At 41.7% G+C, this 19,464-nt stretch overlaps 1 protein-coding gene across 3 annotated transcripts in view; it reads left to right on the forward strand.

Moving 5' to 3' along the window:
• The first annotated feature begins 473 nt into the window (after positions 1 to 473).
• LOC119187687 (uncharacterized) overlaps positions 474 to 19,464 on the forward strand; it is a 782,552-nt gene continuing 763,561 nt past the window's right edge. For all 3 annotated transcript variants that reach the window (XM_075878472.1, XM_075878474.1, XM_075878473.1), the window contains exon 1: positions 474 to 830. The gene's annotated coding sequence lies outside the window, so the exon portion shown is untranslated. The remainder of the gene's footprint in view (positions 831 to 19,464) is intronic.

Here is a 19,464-nt window from a genome sequence, read left to right on the forward strand (position 1 = left end):
ACTAACTGTTGTCGGAAACAGCAAGAGTGAAAGATGTATTCAATGGTCGGCTTTTCATGACTTACTCTGTTCTATTTGAGCGCTCCTTTTAGGCAAGCAAACCACTTCTGACCTAACGGAATAATAGCGACTTCCACAACGCATTCTCGCCGGTATCTTACTGTCAAGGTCACATGGCATGCCTTTTTCTGTATGGCGCACAGCGCAGCACCGACCCTTACGGTGGCCCTTGTTCGAGTATTGGACGTGGGCTCGGCAGGCGCATGCTACGCGACAAAGGTAAATAGCGCGCCAGAAACGACCTTTCAGGAGGTCCGCGTTGCCGCAGCCAACGCCTGGGAAGCCGGCATCAGGCGGACAGCTGTTAGTAGCGGCGGCGGCAAAGCGACCACGTGATCTATCGCGACCAGCTTTCTTCGTTCTGATCCTTCGCCGCGCGCGCCTGGGCTTGGATCCGTGTCGCCGTGCCACAAGCAGTGCAGCGGAAAAGTCTGTGCCCCGGTAAGCCTAACACAGCCCCGGTTCGCCGTAGCTCACCCCCACCCCTCTTCCGAGCGAGGCAGCAGCTGTGCCGACGACGCAGTCAGGTGGCGTGCCATCGTCGTCCGGCGACGGTGCTTCTGCGCGTTCTGCGAGTCGCCGCAGTGAGCGGCGCACGTATGACTACGACGGCCACGCGGCCCGCTTTACCTGATCCGGAAACACCAGTTGCGTGACTGTGGGACTTCAGTGGAACTTTCCGCCTGTTGTCTTCAAGCCCTCGAAAGCGCCAAGACGGATTAGGTGACGTACTCGCTGCCGGCTGGCGAGAGACGCCCGCGTACCACCCGGTGAGCAGCCACCTACCTTGATTTCTTCCCACTGGCAGCAGCGCGCTCACGAGAATGAGTCGGCGATCTCATCATTGCCTCATTCTCCCAACCTGCTGTGTACACAAGTGTTTGTTTGGGTGAGCCCAGACTATTCCGAGCACACGCAATGGCTTCCCGCTGTCTGTGTGTAGTGTGCCGTCTTTTCGCATACCAATGAAGACCAGAGCTTCGGAAAGAGCAGGGGAAAGAAGCCAACCTAAATCTTCATCAGGCCATGTAAACTTTTTCAAAACTCGCCGAAGCAAGGTGAATCGCCGTAGGGTCGCCATGCCAACAAATCATGTAAAATCATGAGTTATTTGGCAAGCTTGCACAGAAATTTTAAAGATTCCTAGCCGCGTTAAAGGGTACGCTACTCTTTCTATCAGTTAGCTTTACCTGGGAAAAATGAAGGAAAAGAAAAAGGTAATAAACGAGGCGTCATATTGCCAAAAGAACAATAGAAGCTTCGACATCTAAAAAGGATGGCCCATGCAACTGTTACGTTCTTTTTTTTAGTTTAGGACAAGTTTCTAGGAGCAATATCGGGTTATTTATTAGGGTAGCAACAAATGCATTTTATTTACACGTATCACTGTTTATTATCGTGTGCAAAACCACTGCACTCAAGCAAGGTGAAACATTGACCATTTTTATTCTGTGCAGCTGGTGGTCCTCCTGTCGAAGTAGGTTATAACTTCCAAAACATATGTAACATCGGTGTTCTGTCATTTTTATGGCTCTTTTTTCTCGTTTTCATTGTAGTTTCGCACTGATATGAGAGCCCACTTAAGGAAGCGTGACCAAGGATGAAGGGCTCTTTACCGAATCAAACTTTAAAGACAAATATGTGCCGCAGCAAATTAGCACTCACACGCGAATACAAGGCACGGTTGCGGTTAGGAAGGAAACGAGTCAACACAAACACAGCTCGGGTTCCTTGATAGTACTTATAATGCGAAGCGTCCTCGCACAACAGGCCCAGCGATTTGTTTTCGGTCGAAATGTGGCTCACTTTAGGCCTCCCCCCTTCCCCCTCCCTCTCATATATACGACAAAGCGAGGCTCCCTACGCGTGTCGCCTAGCCTTCACGCTATTGGATTAGCACTTCTGTTTAGTTTGGTTGACAACCTATGTGCAAAGTGCTTATACCTCATTTCGTCCTCTCACTTGTTATGCTGTGCCTGCGTATATTACTGGCTCAATAAACCGGTTAGCAGTCACAGACCTATATGTTCCCAAATATCAGAGCGTGCCCTGCCCTCATTTTTTTATCTTTTTTATAAGAGAGAGTAGGTGGTAGTAAGTAGGTGGTAGTTGATGAATCAGCAGCGTTCGAACCAAGAAACTAGACTGACTCGTATGCCATAAATAGTAGGCATTCATGTGTATAGCTTAACTCTGCGTAATACTTTTTGAGCTGTTTGAGCGCTTGTTTACTTCCCTGGCATAAATGGGTTCATTGAGCTATTAGCTGTATTATACACCTCTACAACGTTATGGGTACTAATGAATCTAACCTTTTCAGTGCCTCAGGTTTCATGACCATCTTGGATACTATGTCATTGTATCAGGCTTACTGTTTCAATGTACAACACAGTCCAGCTAATCGCACACCACCACAAACCCAATATACTAACACCTCTATCACAACGAAAGAAAATCAATACAAAGGTGTTCACCGGTAGTGTCCTTCAGTTTTTTTAATCAAAGAAGGCATACTGAAATAGTATTATAATCTCAGAACCATCATATAATTGAAAACGTGCGTTGCCATTAGGCCGGTGCAGCCATTGTACGTGGCAATGTCATCGAACTATGCCTGGCCTGTTGCCCTTCATTCCCACAAATCGCGCTACTCCGACAAAAAGTGATTCTGCTAGTACCGTAGGTTTTCTTTGTTTTGCTCTGATCAAAATTATAAAGCGACTCAACCTTTCCATTCCTGAGATTACAGTTTTTGTTCTAGCCCTCCCTAAAGCCTATTAGCACGTTATGGAGGCATGAAAATTTGCTGCCTCACGACAACACTGCGAGGTATCGATCCCGAAGCAAGATTTCCTCATTAAAAAAAGTGTATAAAAATCACTAAATAGTTAATTTTTACCCCTCTGCCTCACTGAGGGAGCAGAACCTACTCTTTTAAGTTGTCATTATTCTTTCTCGGCTTTGCTCAGACATGATATTCGGGTGGTGTTGGGGGGAGGGGGCACTCTTTTGAGTTATTTATGAATATAGCCCCTACATGTTCCTTCTTATGAGATTTTAGCGTAGTTAACAATATATGATATGATATTGGCACCATATGTTTCGACCTTTTCAATCTGATAATGTTGTGCGTCAAAGTTAAATGCGTACGCATTTTTGATGTAGCGTTTGAGGTGTATACTCCTTTAACGATACATCAAAAATTGTGTCAGTATAGTGGCAATATTTTTTATACATCGCAAAATGGACAATTTTTTTTTGTTTTCTTTGTAAATATTCGGTGCTAAGGCTCTCCACACAGACCGGAATGGAAAACACACCAAATATATTTCACTTGATTCTAATGTTTTCTTCACTGAGCATATGCGAGCCATGGAGACCCATCATAGAGAACATTATCTCGGCGTGTCAACACCGTCCCGTTGAGTTTTCAAACTCTGCGTCCTACATGCAGAGTAAATCGCAGAAATTACTGTCGGGGTCACCGGACCACGATTCACTCATCATTGTTTGCGTGTGTTACGAGCAGATGACAAATTTGCCACTAGTATACGTCGCAAGGTGCTCTCTCTTCATGATGTCACGCTACAATCAGACGTCATTGAGAAGCAGACCCCTCGTTATTGAAGCAGACCCCTCGTTATTGAAACTTGAATTTGTATCACGTAGCGGCATTAAAAGTATATTTGGTGTGTCATTAATGAAATATATTTGAAGAAGTCCCAAGCACCACGGTACTTTTTCTGCGGTTCTGGGCACGAGTGTTTTTAATGACTGCAACTATACAAAAATATTTAGAATGTGGGCCGATATTCCTTTAAACAGCTTGACACAGAAGTTGACGGGCTTACAATACCGCCTTTGAAACTTCATTTCGTCGACGCACGTCTGTTTATGCTTGCATAAACCATCAGTTTACGAAAATAGACTATTTGTTTTTATACACAATGTTTAAGGAAGTACACTCTATAAATAAAGTGTACTGACAGGAATTCGCTCATATCGCATACGCAGCGTGATTTTTAAAGAACTGGCCAATGGTTTTAATTGGGCGGTAGTTTTAAGGATTGTTGAACATTCCGCATTTTTGTCCCTTTTTTGTGCAACACCGAATACAAAATAAAAGAATAAATAATAAATAACCAAAGAAAACGTGAAAAGCTATACAAGGTGGCATCGTTGGTCCTGCGCACCTTTTGCGTAAGACAGTGGGGACGCCAGGTTGATCAAATTAAATACTCGCGAAAACCGAGCACTCTATACGTCGTCTTCACAGGGCAAGAAGGAGTGTTCTGGCAACTCGCGTTTTGCTCCTTTGTGGTGCGTGGAAACAGCTTGAAATTTACGTGACCATGCAAAGCATAGACTTTTTTTGCAATGCTATGCAAAGGCAAATTTTGGCGCATTTTCACCAGTCAGTGGGTTGCCATATTAGCGACAGTGTCACCTGTTAAGCAACATGACGGTGCCCACGAGATAGAACTATCTGGTCGCCACGCGACATTGCTTTGACGCATGCGCATTTGCGTCCGGCCAGTGTCTTTGGTGCTTGCATTGTCACGAATGTCGTAATTTTGTGATTTCCTATTTATCTATTTTGTCAGCTTCAGCTTTGCATAATAAGCAAACTGTCGTGTCAATAAATGTTCGTCTCTCTGGAAGATCTAACTGTGTAGAAGGCATTAAAATGTCATAAAAAGAACAATTCAATAAAATTGGTCATTTCTTTTTTTAAAATGCACCCTATACCACGAAGGCAACGGTTTACGTTAATGCTAAACGATCCGGCTGTTTATCATTCAGAAACTGTTTGGCATTCAATATTTTTTAGGTGCAAATGGCGTTTTTCACTCTTTCGCTCGCTGTTCGTTCACAAAAGTTAGTAAACACGCAATCCTGAATGCAGACCTCGAGCTTTTTAGCACGGCGACGATGACGCACGTATCAGCAAAGTGCAGCTGGCGGTATACATAGCGTTTGATATCACCTAAGACTGCTCATGTATATTCCACTAAAAAGTGAAGGGCTGTCTAGGGTCGAGCACATGGCGCTTCGTAAGCTCTTCACCTCATGCGACCGATAATGCTTAATTCCAAACTTAAGAAACTGTATAGTACTTGTAGGGAGACAGCACACTGCTGGGCACGCGAAAACTAAAGCTCCTAAATCTTGGATGGAATCTAAGTGTTCCGTTTGTTTCAGCTACATATCTATAGCAGGTACGCGTAATTGGGCAGACCGTAAAAATAGTTAGAGCTGCGGTGAGACACATGTTCCTACGACACTTGTTTCGCGACATATCTCTCATATGGAATGGGGAAGCTCTGAACCAAGCCATTAGTCTGCACATTGCCATGCTAAGATTTATTTTAATTACTTCTAGTTACACCACCCTCTATTTAAAAAAAAACCCTGTACCCCAATATGAACAGGGTAAGGAGTACGTGGCAAGCCGCATAAAAATTGTGGCATTTTTTGCGCCACAAGATCGTCAGTCCAGTCGGTGATTTCTCGTTGCATTGAATGTGCGGGCAAAACAGCTGTTTTATGCGCAATCCTGAGAGCACAGGTGCCGTTGCGAATGAGCTTCAAGTCGACTCGCTCCCGCTGACGTTCACGGCTTTGTCTTGAAACATTTTTTCGCCATGCAGCAGCAATTCATGCTCTTTAATGATTAGTTAAATGGCATATGCTGAGCTTTCAATCTCGCCGAGGGGCGAGAAATGCTTCGTTATGAAGATTATGTCCACGGAAAGCGAATGCTGTGAATGCGTCGGTCATGGCTGACCATGAAATGAATTTTTGCGATGCAGTGGCTGTGTTGATAGTTTCAGACCACCTTTTCTGTCTGGTGGCTACTGACGAATACCTTGCATTTTCTAAGTACATAACTTCACATAACAAAAAGCAGCACTAGGTTTTTCATTTTTTAGTGATATATTTAGCAAAAAATAGTCAGGTTGTGGCAAGACTATAACTAGCCGGAAGAACTTCTGTGCAATCACATCAAAGTCTGGATTGACGACTCATTTTTTTCTGTGCTTACTAATATCCAAATTTTAAAATAAGCAATAACTGTTTCGTGTTTCAAAACTATGTATTTAGGCAGCTGTAGCGAATCCACAAGAAATGTTGCACTCTACATCGGTTTGCACTAACATACATTGCCAATCTTGATAAGGGGCATGATGGGGAGCTTTAAAATGGAAAACGCCAGATTTGCTCACTCGAACCCAGGCGACTTTATTATGCGAGAGGAAAACAAGCATGTTACCCTCGATAATATGGAACTCTGTCGTATCACAAAATGCACATGCCCAGTAAAAAAAAAATTGAGTGAAAACTGTTCTATGTTTTTTTTTTATTTGTGTACTTGAACTTTATTAAATGAGAGCTCCTTTCGTTATCTCTGACAAAGATACTAGCCCATCACTTTTGTATTGTTTTTGTTATCGCAGCACTTCTATCATTTCTCGTAACATTATAAAACCGCGGCATGTGTTGAAGGAAAGCTTGGCTTGTTTCAAGACTGTCCTTAATAAGTAAATACAGCTGTGATATTTCAGTTATCACGCGAGTCGTTGTCCTAAAGGGCCTACCGTTAAAGCAGTATTTTTTTTACATGTACTGAATGCTATTAGTATGAGGCTAAATTTTCATCGAACATTTCTTTATCCGTAGAGAAGGCAAGATGGGGAGGCCCAAAGTTAGGTGGGCAGAGAGGTTTGCAGGTATAACGTGGCCGTAGCAAGCGCGAAACCTCGTTGATTGCCGGAACAAGGGAGAAGCATTGGCTCTGCAGTAAGCGTAGTCAGGCTGATGATGACTGTCATCACGATTATGACTATATACACGCTACATTCAGTACGGCATGTATTTATGGCGACACAGAGTGGTAGACTATTATGGTACTACTTTGGTTGTATATCTATTTCCATATTTTAATTTTTTTTTATTATAAGTGATGAGCTGTATAGTACGTGTGCGGAATGAGAACTATATCAGATTCATTTAATATAACTCGGTCACTGCTTAAGAATAAGTACATGCTCCTACCCCAGATTTGTGGCTCAACTGTCATTCATCCGCGCAAGATAGTCATGCTTAGTGGTTTCTCTTCTAACCATAAGTACTTTAATTTTTCGTGCTCACGTTCATCTGCCCCTCCGTCCCTCCGTACGTGCCTTGGCACAGTTCCAGGAGGCCGCCAGGGGGCTCCAACTACAGATATATGTGTATAAACCTATCATTGCTGGGCATACTTTCTAACGAGCACTAATTTTGAATATGTGTCGTTCCACGCCAACTGTCCCAGCCTTGACGCTCGACCGCTTCCGATTTACTTGAAAAAAAAAATTCAGAACTATATACCTAAAGCAGAAAGTGTTTCTCCGAAACATCTTTTGTAAAAAAAATTTTCCAGTACCGCAAGCCTTATTTGAAATTTGTCGGAAAGCTCGAAACCATAACTCGTAAAATACGTTGCCAAAAAAAAAAATCTGTTCTTTTCATGTTAGGTCAAGACAATTTTTTACCTTTATAACAATACTTGGCGTTTTATTTAAAAAAGTTTTACGAGGTTTTAAGCTTTTGTGGATTTTTTATGTGACCTCAAATATGAAGAATCTAGTCCATATTGGATATTTTTTCATAGAAAAATAAAATTAAAGGAAATCGGATAGGTGACATAAGCATGTTACCAGAATGTCTTACTAAAGACCAAAAATAGCTTCAAGCGCATAGAGTGCGAAATAAATTTTTCAGGTGATGACAAATTCGCAAAAATCTTTATTTTGGCACATCTTCGGCGGTAAATTCAACCTTGAGGCAGTCCTACTAAAAATATGCGCAATAACAGATTTAGTAGCAACTTTCATCGGCTACTCACTCTGAAAGCTTTATCACATTAGTTTGCTTTAGGCGAGAAAAAAATATTTTTGAATCTTCGTGTTACCGCTCTTGGGGTTTGGACATGTTCATAGCCGTAAACATGCGTCCTAGCAGTAAGTACAAGCTGTACGAACATAGGAATTATCTGGACAACGTAACTAGCTTTGTCTGTGCCTATTTAAGTTTTTTACAAGGTACTGCTACCCCTATTTAACGAGAAACGCGGGACCTACTAGAGAGCATTTAGCTACGTGCCGCCGTCCGCTGGCAGCCTGCGTATAGTATATGCTTGCGCAGCACCGGAAAGCGGTGCCGATTTGTGCAACACCCTTCGTCTTGGTGGCGGCCGCCGGGGCGCACCAACGGATGCCGGTCTCGCCGGTTGCACCTCGCGTCACACTCTCACGTGCTCGCGCTTGCCAGCTTAGCGTCACTGTGCCCAGCGTGTCCGCTCATGCAAAAAGGTAGACGCGCGCATCGAGTCCCATTCTGACCGATTCTGCTGCCTCAATGGGCACAGGCTTTCGCCGAATCCTTTAGAATTAACATAATTTCTTTATTTTTACGCTGCTAATGTATATACTACGCATATTATCATTTGACAGTTCTTCATTCCACTGTTAAAATGGTTAGTCTGGTTGAGTAGTGAAGTCAGAATATTAGCCTTCATTTGCCAAGAAGTTCGATTTCTTGACCTAGAGCTAGCCGAAAGAACTTGTGCCTGCATGGGACTGTCAACTACTGGAGTACGTGAAATTTACTTGACGTCAAAAAATAAGCAATTGCAAATACATGCTTGGGTGTGACATGCATTTATATAAATTGTGTCTCAGTGTGACAGTGATGGCTGAGGGCGGCGCTTACATTTTTTTGTTAGATAGATTTGGAACACGTGGTTGCTTGCAGCCTAAGATGCAAGCGACCAAAGCTTGTTTGTCCGCTTAAAAGTTTACTAAGTCGTATCAGGCCGATTGAAAAAACTTTAGCAGCACTTAAGTCTGCACATGCCATTACGTCTGGTAATACACGTCTTGGAGGTGCTTGGTGCATACAATAAAAAAAAATTGCGCAAGAAAACAAACTTTTCGGAAAACACAAACGCGCAACTGTCGTCGTATGTTTCCCTTTTATGGATGTATGTGCGCGTGTGTGCATTGTTTGCACAATCCTTCCTTTTTGACGCGATAACTTGTGCACGTCAAATACGCGCTATAAGGCGCGATTCAGACAGAGTGTGCGAAAACGCTGCGATGGTTCTTATGCCGACTTGTGTGCGTGCACTAGCTCTGCGGTTCGTTATGCAGTATCATTGCTAAAGTTCTTGAAATGGTTAGTGCGATTTGCATAATCTGTCACTTTGTAAAAGCATCAATTTGCCACCAACACGTCAAAGCTAAACTCAACTGAAAAAAAAAAAGCGTCATAGAAGCATTGCAGACATGTTTGAAAATGCATGCTGTGTCCTGCATAATGTGTCATGATGACGTGACATCATAGGAAACTCGGAGTTTTCTCCAGGTGATCAGTTCACGAAACTTTCCTGAATAAGTACCATTTGCCACTTACCAGTCTTTTTTTTTTTTGGTAGCACTTCACATGTTACAATTACCGGGTATAGGACCTCGCGAATTGTTCGGTCGTTCAAATTTTCATACTTTTTTATTCGCATTTTCGCATATCGCATGTTCTTATTTGTAAGTTCTTTCTAGCATTGCACAATCGATTTCGCTAATCTTGTGTTGTACATTACATTTTTTTTGTCGTAGTTGTTACAAGTGAGAACATTCATACAATTATGAAGCACGTCGTGCTGAAAACTTGCAGAATATTTTAAACTTTCTGGCCTTCTTGAACATATACGCTGAATTTTAAAGTGAATTTTCAAGTTTAGCCTCTACAAAAATCTGAACGTCAAGGCCTAAAATTGAACCGGTGCTCTATAGTGCTTAGCAGCTTATAGCCACAGCCGATGGTGAGCACCAGGATTTTCTCGAATTTTCTGGTAAAAATTATTCTTGCGAAGCAGAGTATTAGTTAAATGGGCGAGAAGTAGAACCATCTCGGAAGCGGATAAAACTGAGCCTTCAAGGTTTTTACGTATGGGAGGCTTGATCTTGCTGCTCCTTTGAAGTTCTAACATATCTCAATATACGCGCACCCGAATGATATCTTGAATTAAGCATTCAAGTTTGATTTCACGCTTCGTAACTTTTTTCGATAAGGCTACCAAAAAGTACGCTATCAATTCAGGTCAGCCAAATTTAGTTCACTCATCAGCAGCGTCAGTTTTACACAATATTCCTACAATCCGTAATTTTAATAGGCGGGGGGCACAATAGTTTTGAACTGTGACGGGTGCTTTCATACAGACAACACACACACACACACACACACACACACACACACATATATATATATATATATATATGTATGGGATATGGCACAACGGGAGCGTTGTCAACAAGGATAAATATATTTATTTCCCAACAGTTTCGGGAGGGGTCCTCCCTTCTTCAGGGGATGAGTTATACTGACATGAATTTCCAAACTTCGTTGCTGCCGCGTCCCTCTCGCCTTGAAACATGTTTGCGAGAGTGAGAGGGAACTAGAAAAAAAGGGGGGAAAGAAAAAGAAAGAAAAGAAAGAAAGTAAAAAAGAGGAAGAACCACTGTCAACACTGAGAACAAAGCCAACTGTCCGTGTACGTCCACATACGTTTCTTATCACGTGCTGTTCAGTTATCGACGTGTGTCGGGCCACCCAAGAGTGTCGCCGCGGTGCCGGGAGGGTCCGTGACGGCGTGCGTAAAGAAAGGGTTTCCCCGTAATGGATCGGTCGGCATGCGGCGTGCGTAAAGGAAGGGTCTCCCGTTAATGGGTCGGTCGGCTCTTTTTACCCTTAATCTTCGTCCGTTTCCCTTCAATGGTCATCAAGTGGTAGGCGAACGAAAACACTTTGTATGTGCATGTGGAAAAAGGAAGAAAAGAAAAAATGAATGAAGAAAAAACGAAAACAAGAATAGACAGTGTACACGTACGAGTCAGTCAGAAAAAAGCATGGTCTCCAGTTATCAATCTTTGTCACCAATTTCCTCCTGGCTTACTTCTCGGAGGCAGTTGAGTTTACCGGGGTCCTCGTTGATGCCGGCTACTAATGTTCGAAATTTGAAAATAAAATATGCCTCACGCTGTTCGCGCTCGCGTCTGTTTGAGAAACCGGACTGCAACAGAGTTACGCTGATATTTTCAAAACTGTGGTTTGGCAGGCGCAGATGTCTAGATAAAGGTAGCTTTGGCAGTGAAGTGGCGTGGTACCGGTGATTATTGAACCGCAGCCGAAATGGCGTGTCTGTTTGGCCGATATATTCTTGTCCGCAGATGTTGCAATGTAGCATGTATATTACGTTACTGGAGTCACAATTAAGACTTTCAGTTATGCAGACTTTGAAATCCGAGAAGTTCGCTTTGGATTCACGTGTTGTGACCATCTGTGGGCATACCTTGCATCGAGCTTTTCCGCAGGGATGGCACCCTGATTGAAATTTGGGGGTGGTTGTTTTTGCTCTGACAAGAATGTCCTTCAGATTTTTATCCCGGCGGTACACCGCGTGAGGTGGCTTCGCGAAGATAGAAGTTAGTCGTTTGCGTTGTCTGATTATGTTGAAAAGGCGGGACAGTATGTTGTTGATTCGTGGCGCTGATGAGGAGTAAGTTAGTACAAGGTTCGTTTGGGAAGTCGTTTTAGATACTCTGTTTGGTCCCTTAATATTATCATTCCTGTTCACGTTGCGAGCACGTAGTATGGCATCGTCAATAATGTCTTCCGGATAATTTTGTTTCAATAAAGAATGCTTTCGGTGTTCCGCGTGTCTGTCAAATTCCCGCATATCGGTGCATATTCTTCTTTACCGGTAGGCCTGAGAATATGGAATACCCGTTTTGCAATGCTTTGGGTGGCGGCTGTTGAAATATAGGTACATTTGACGGTCTGTAGGCTTTTTGTAAAGGTTTGTTGACAAGCGGTCATTTTCGACCGTGACAGTGACGTCCAAAAAGTTAATGCTAGTTTTGGAAATTTTGTGCGTGAATTTTATTGACGGGTGGCACTTGTTAAAATCCTCTATGAAGCGAAAAAGACTTCCCTCATCATGGTTCCATGTCATAAAAATATCGTCTAAGTATCTTCTGTAGTAGAAAGGTTTCAAGGTGCGTCCCTCAATTAATGGGATTTCAAGTGAAGCCATAAAGGTGCTCGCGAAGTTTGGGGCCATTTTCGTGCCCATTGCAGTGCCACTGACCTGAAGGAAATGCTTGCCATTGAACTCAAAATGGTTATAATTTAGTAAAGTTCAAGAAGTGTAAACAGTACCTCGCCACTTACACTAGTTGATGAGTCAGATTTTACATATTCAGAAACCATAGCCGCTATTCCGTCATGGTGGGGTATGTTGGTGTACAGTGAGCAGACGTCCATGGTCACCAGAAAACTGCCGCCTGGGATGTCGAGACTTGAAGTTTCGCAGATGAAGTGGTTTGTGTCCTTTAGGTAATAGGAAAAATTTGGGGGGACGTTTTTTATTAAGGAATTGATGAATTCTGATATATTTTTTGTTGATGTGCTGTTACTGGATACTATCGGACGTCCCGGATTACCTGCCTTGTGTATTTTGGGGAGCAAATAGAATCGACCGGGAACAAAGTGGGCCGGTAACATTGCTTTTAACATTTTGCCGGTAATTTTCTCGTCCCGGCGGAGATTATTTAGGGTTCCTTTTATCTCACTTTGAAATTTGGGAGTCAGGTCCGTTGAAAGTTCTTTGTAGAATTTTGTGTCTGATAGTTGTCGTTCCCCTACCTTTAAGCAGTCCGACGTGTTTAGAATTACTATGCAGCCCCCTTTATCAGCCGGTTTGATAGTAATTTCAGTGTTTTTTCGTAGTTCATCGAGTGCCCTTCGTTCTGACTTTGATATGTTGTTTCGAAATGGCCGATTTTTTTCATACGCTCTGATGATATCTTTTTGAACTGCTGATATATACATATCGAGGTGTTTGTCCCTCTGCTCACCCGGACACCATGATTTGTCACCACCAATCACTCTATTCTCGTCCGTACAGTCCTTGCGATCATGAAAGTATTCACGGAGGGGGAGATTACGCGCAAAGTTATCGAGGTCTTGGTACAGTTCAAATTCATTGAATCTACCGGATGATGGACAAAAGGTTAAGCCTCTCGACAAAACTTGAAGCTGAGCAGGTGTGAGTGTTGTTTGACAGATTGAGGACATTTTTATCATAAGTTTTCGGCTGCTCTTGGCTATCACGTGGCACGGGAGTGTCAGCGTCATATTCGAGAGTAAGGATGTTTTGATTAGAATTGCACTGTAGTTTCGAGTTCCAATTTTTCTCCTCAAAGTTAGGTTGTGGTACGGGTGGTCCCTGGCGTGCTTGTACGGCCTCATTCCTATTTTCCTGTTGCAGAGCAGTGGAGCTACTGCAGTCCCGCTTGAATTTTCTATCTTTTACTACTGAATTTTCGCCTCTCTTTTTTAGTTCATATCTTTCCAGTTCTCTTGCCTCATGCTCTCCGAGATTAGATACCAATTTCTGCGTGGCCTCCGTGACACTGTATATATATATATATATATATATATATATATATATATATATATATATATATATATATATATATATATATATATGTGTGTGTGTGTGTGTGTGTGTGTGTGTGTGTGTGTGTGTGTGTGTGTGTGTGTGTGTGTGTGTCAGTGATATAAAATCAGTATATTTGCAAGGAAACATGCAATAAAACAGGAAACGCAAAGCTGCCTAGGAAAACAATGGGAAAGAAGCTTGATGCGTAATAAACAATCAATACCATATAGCACAACAATTCGATTATAACAAGTAGCGTTATTACAATAATGAAGTCGGCTTTAGAATAGAAAGGGTCGTTTTATTAAGCAATTCTTTATATTCCTTAAGTAAATGTTTTGGGGTTTCGGTTATGGTGGCCGCATTTTAATGCGAGTGAAATTCGAAAGCAGCCGTGCACCCTTGCCATTTTTAAACACTATCACGTGGTCATCGATCCCTGGACTTAGTTCTGCCTTTTATAGGCGAACTGCCACCCCTTTCTTTGCGCCACCGCACTGCAACTCTGGTGCTTTATCACAAATTATTTCATTCTTCCCTCAATCAGCCACCTTATATTGTAGCCGCAGCACGCATATCCCATCGAACCAGTCATCCATTTCAGGTTTCCCGCCCATCTTCGCGCACCACTGCTTTTTCTGCCTCGTTCTTTTTTCGAGCAGCCACAGATTGGAACGGCCTCCCCCGGGACATTGCCAACATCGCCTCATCATCTGCCTTTCAAGACCGTATTATTGATCATCTTCAGTGCTAAAACAACTCTTACTGTTTATTGTTAACCTAAATAAAACCCCACCCCTTAGGTAATGCCCCTCCTAGAAAGGGGGGCCTTTAAGGTAAGCCCCGCCGCGGCGGTCTAGTGGCTAAGGTACTCGGCTGCTGACCCGCAAATCGCGGGTTCGAATCCCGGCTGCGGCGGCTGCATTTCCGATGGAGGCGGAAATGTTGTAGGCCCGTGTGCTCAGATTTGGGTGCACGTTAAAAAACCCCTGGTGGTCGAAATTTCCGGAGCCCTTCACTACGGCGTCTCTCATAATCATATGGTGGTTTTGGGACGTTAAACCCCACATACCATACCTTTAAGGTAATAAACTGAACTGAACTGAACTGAAATAACACATGGAGGATATTCGCGTGCGAACGCCATCTGCTGCGCAGTTTGCATACAGACGCTTTCGTGTTATCAGCTTTATCTGTCCGATCATTTGTTCAGAAAGCCGATGTGACACTGATCGTCGTATCGCTTATCTAGTGTACCATATGCTGGGCTCGACGCTTGCGCGATAGTATTAAAATTTCAAACGGTGTTCATACACTTGAATGCCTGTTGGATAAATCAAGGTGGTGAGAATTATTCCCGAGTTCCTCACAGTGACGTGCCTGATAAAAGTGTCGTGCCGTGCTGTTAAGCCATACAATTGCCTCCACACACGATCTGTGAGTAATAACTTGGTGAAATTGGGAAATGGGACATTGACATAGTTGCAAGTGAGGTGTTAGTTTTCCTATCATTTAAGCTCACTTCAAGCAAAACACGGTTATTGCATTAAAGTAACCTAGTAATGTTAGTATTTATAGAAGTTTCAACGATAAACCATCTACATTACAAGGTTATGGAATTATTCATCTACCACAACGAAGCGAGTCATTAGATGGATTTGGGTGCACATTAAAAAAACCCCAGATTGTCGAAATTTTCGGAGCCCTTCACTACGGCGTCTCTCATAATTGTATGGTTGTTTTGGGATGTTAAACCCCACATATCAATCAATCAATCGAACGATCAGATGAACAAGACTGAAAGTTTAAACTACACAAAAGTGGTGTTGCGTGGACTAACAAATTACTTAAATATGAGATACCAGCCACCTGATTTTGTAGGCATTGAGTTTGGCTACCAGATGGTGAAAATTACCGGCGCCTTCCAGTACGGCATCTCATAATCATATGGTCGTTTTGGGACTTTTAACATGACATATCAGTCAATCATCCCGTAATCATATCGGGGTTTTGAGACATAAAACTCGAGATGTTATTTATATTTAACGTTCCGAAACCCCAATATATGATTATGAGGGGACTCCGGAAAATTCGAACACTTGGAGCTCTTTAACGTGCGCCTAAATTTAAGGGTTTCGAGGACTTGCGCCTCCATCGAAAATGCGTTGGCATCAAAACATATAACATCTAGTAGCAGCCTAAACTTTAAGAAAACGATTTCATGCTCTTCCAATTCATGCTGTTGCGAGCTGGTTTCTTCAATTCCAATGACAATGCTTTGGCATGCCACGGCTTCTATTAGCTGTCCCGATGAGGTTTCGTACGCTTTACCAGCTGCCATAGCTGTTGAGTTCTCAGTTTTTCAAACCCGTCGCAGCCCCGACTCTTCCAATGTGGATCAATAAATTACAGGCTGAGGCCAACAACATTTAAACTAGATGGACAGAGTCTGAAAGTTGGTGAAATGAAAGGGACGAAGAACAACAAAACTTTTGCCGCAGAACACTTCATTGTCTCTAAAGCAATGCAACGCTGCGTTGTCAGGCCCCTACCAAGTGATAATAATAATAATAATAATAATAATAATAATAATAATAATAATAATAATAATAATAATAATACTTAACGTATTAATAAAAAACACAATGTCTCAATACACTATTGTAGGCGATTGACTGCAACACAATTCTGCCCTTTGAGACTAAGAAGTGGTTCAATATAACCTGCCCTTTAATGATCCAAGGTGGAGAAACTGTTCCTTAAAGAAATCACTACGGCCCCTTTTTGACGTTATATACAGCAGTATTACTAAAACGAATGAGAAGGAGTGTTATGACATGCATTATTCGCTGCAGAAAGCCCCGCTAGAACCTCGCGATGCGGTACATTGCAGTGAAGGTGAAGCAAAGGTAGGCTTCGTACTACTTTTTGGTTGTTAGGTTAGAAATTTTTTCCTACCTTTAAAAAATGTACTCTCTCAAAATGTTCTGGATTTTTGACTGACAAACTATGCTATGCAACAATATAAAATCCATATTTTTACTTCACCACTACATTGCGAAATCTAAGCTGCAATATGAGTCCAAATCATATTTTCCCAACTTCGCCACAATAATTTGCCAATGGTTTTGCTTCATTTGCTCCCGAAGCATTATAAACATCTAATATAGAGGCATATAAAGCAGAGATTGTAAATATAACACTGGGGAAGAATATTGTGTTTTTTTAAAAAACGTCAGATATGCAGCTTATTGCCATTTTTTCTAAAGTGAAAAAGAAACAAAAGCGAAACAAAAATAGATAAAGTACCATAGCCGTGGAAGAGCAGCGCCTTGACAATAATGAAAACTTTTTTTTCTTGAAAATTACTCAAACAAGTAATATTATCAATTATTTAGCGTGACACAGTTTCACTTGGGCACCCAAAGTTTAAAGTGCCCTTTAGGCAACACAAACATTTTTTTGCGATATATAACGCCCAAATAGCTACTTCTCACATTCAAATATACCTCCACGATTATTCATCACGATCAGATATGATCGAAAACTTACCGGGTAAACTTGATATGCAATGATCCATATATGCGTGCATGTACAGGGTGCTTCAAGAAATGTGTCCAATATTCTTTAAAAATTACAGAAAGAGAGTATCTGCGTGCTACTCGCGGTGTTGCCTACCTGTGGCAGAAGACATCTTCAGATGGGTACAAACAATAATCATGGCAGTACTTCATAAAATTAAAACAATTAGCTTTTGAACCTGTGGTAATAGCCAGTCGAGTCAAGTGGGTGAATTCAGCTCTCCCTACGAATAGTCTATAGCCAGTTTAAAATTTTGGAAAAGCGGTCAATAAAAATAACCGCAGGGCAATGCAATCTGGCTAATTCAGCTGCCGAAACCAAAACTGACGCACCAAACAGCACATCTACCATATATATATATATATATATATATATATATATATATATATATATATATATATATATATATATATATATATATATATATATATATATATATATATATATATATATAAGGGAAAGAAGTGTATACCTAAGGGCTCGTTTTTCCGTGTTTGAACACAATATTAATGAGACCTAACAGACAGTAATGCCAAGGAATGTACAGGGGAAGTTATTAGAACCAATGGAATGTAAATAAGAAAGAAAAGTGGATGAAGAAATAACCAGCCATGAGCAGGAAACAAAAATATGTGTGTGTGTGTGTGTGTGTGTGTGTGTGTGTGTGTGTGTGTGTGTGTGTGTGTGTGTGTGTGTGTGTGTGTGTGTGTGTGTGTGTGTGTGTGTGTGTGTGTGTGTGTGTGTGTGTGTGTGTGTGTGTGTGAGAGAGAGAGAGAGATACCAGATAGCGCTACCAGGCCACCGAGTAATATCTTCAGCTCACGAGAAGTTATTTACGCCAACATCGATGAAAGGAGCTGAGCAATGATGTCTTTCTAAAATTGGGTTACCGGAACAATTATGAAACAGTAGCTTGCATTGATGCTTCGGGCAGTGTGCTGCCAGGTTTGACAAGCGGTCATTACTGTCCTATTTTCTGTGGCTTTTTCGTGATGTCATCTTGGCGCACCTTCTAGTTTGTCTGATATAAATATTGCCACATGCAGAGAGATCTCGAACTCTGCATAATTGCCAAAGCGTATGCGTGCACAGTATTATTGTGTTCAAATAATTCTTCGTTTCAGCTATGTCTGCTTCCTTTCCGTCCAATTTGTGCTTGGCACTATACAAGTGAATTCAAGACGAAACAATAACACCTTTGTTTCAGCATGGTATTTTAGGTTCTTTTCGTTAACACAAATTATACCAATTTGGGTCACATTAGCTTTATTGTCAAGTTTTATTTAATTTTTCCACAAAAGATAGATGGTATTATCTGCTCTAATTGTAAGTTTAGCGTTGTTCGCAAAGTTTTGATCTTACTAATTTAATATATGAAGAAAAAGGTTCCCGAAACGCTTCTTCAGGACTTGTAAAATTCAGGCACTTTTTGAACTGACAATTTCCTCTGGAAACTATGAAGGCAGAGTTCAGCATTATAAATTAGAATGAGTACGAAGATTGTCTTACTTCTGCATTACCTTAAATTTTCACTTTCTAAACGAATCAGACAGTTTACAAAGCAGAGTATTTTGATGAAGTCTTCAGAATAAAGACTTAAGAATTAAGACAGTTGTAATAACATTGAAGGTCAAGCGCATGCACATGGACAGTTTTAGAAAACAAGCGTTGTTTGATAGCACGCTTTGGTTGTATGTGATTATGAGGTTAAAGCTGCGCATTTGATCGATCGCTTAAATGTTATGTTCTCTGAATAAACCACGTGTTTGTGCGTCATGTTTTACGCTTTAAAATTGACAAATTGTTTTTTATGTGACAAAAACATTTTGTTTATATTTTCTCTTTATGTGTCTCCCCGCACTACAATAGTCTACATGAGATGAGTATAATTGATTATAGAGATAAAGCTTCATTTTTCGGAATATGTCAAAATTGACAGAATACATCACGTGTTCTTGCTGTATTTCTAGTTGTTTTGTTAAAGTGTTGGCCCCGGTGAAGGTTTTTTTTTTTATTCACGGCTAAAGGCTAAGCGTTTTTGAGAACCTGAGCTTTATCGGGCCGAAATTTCTGGAGTCTTCCACTACATCGTCTCTCATAATCATATGATGGTTTTGGGACGTCAAGCCCCTCTTATCAATCAGTTTTTCGGGGTCCTAATTGTATACTCAAAACCCGACAAGCAGATTTCAGAATTGGCGCGAATGACACAGCTTTGAATTTTGTTCTGCTTACCATTAAAAAATTTGCAGTGGGCTCTGCGTTCCAGTTGACTGCCT

This window comes from Rhipicephalus microplus, chromosome X (assembly GCF_043290135.1).
Source record: "Rhipicephalus microplus isolate Deutch F79 chromosome X, USDA_Rmic, whole genome shotgun sequence".
In the NCBI taxonomy this organism is placed as follows: domain Eukaryota; kingdom Metazoa; phylum Arthropoda; class Arachnida; order Ixodida; family Ixodidae; genus Rhipicephalus; species Rhipicephalus microplus.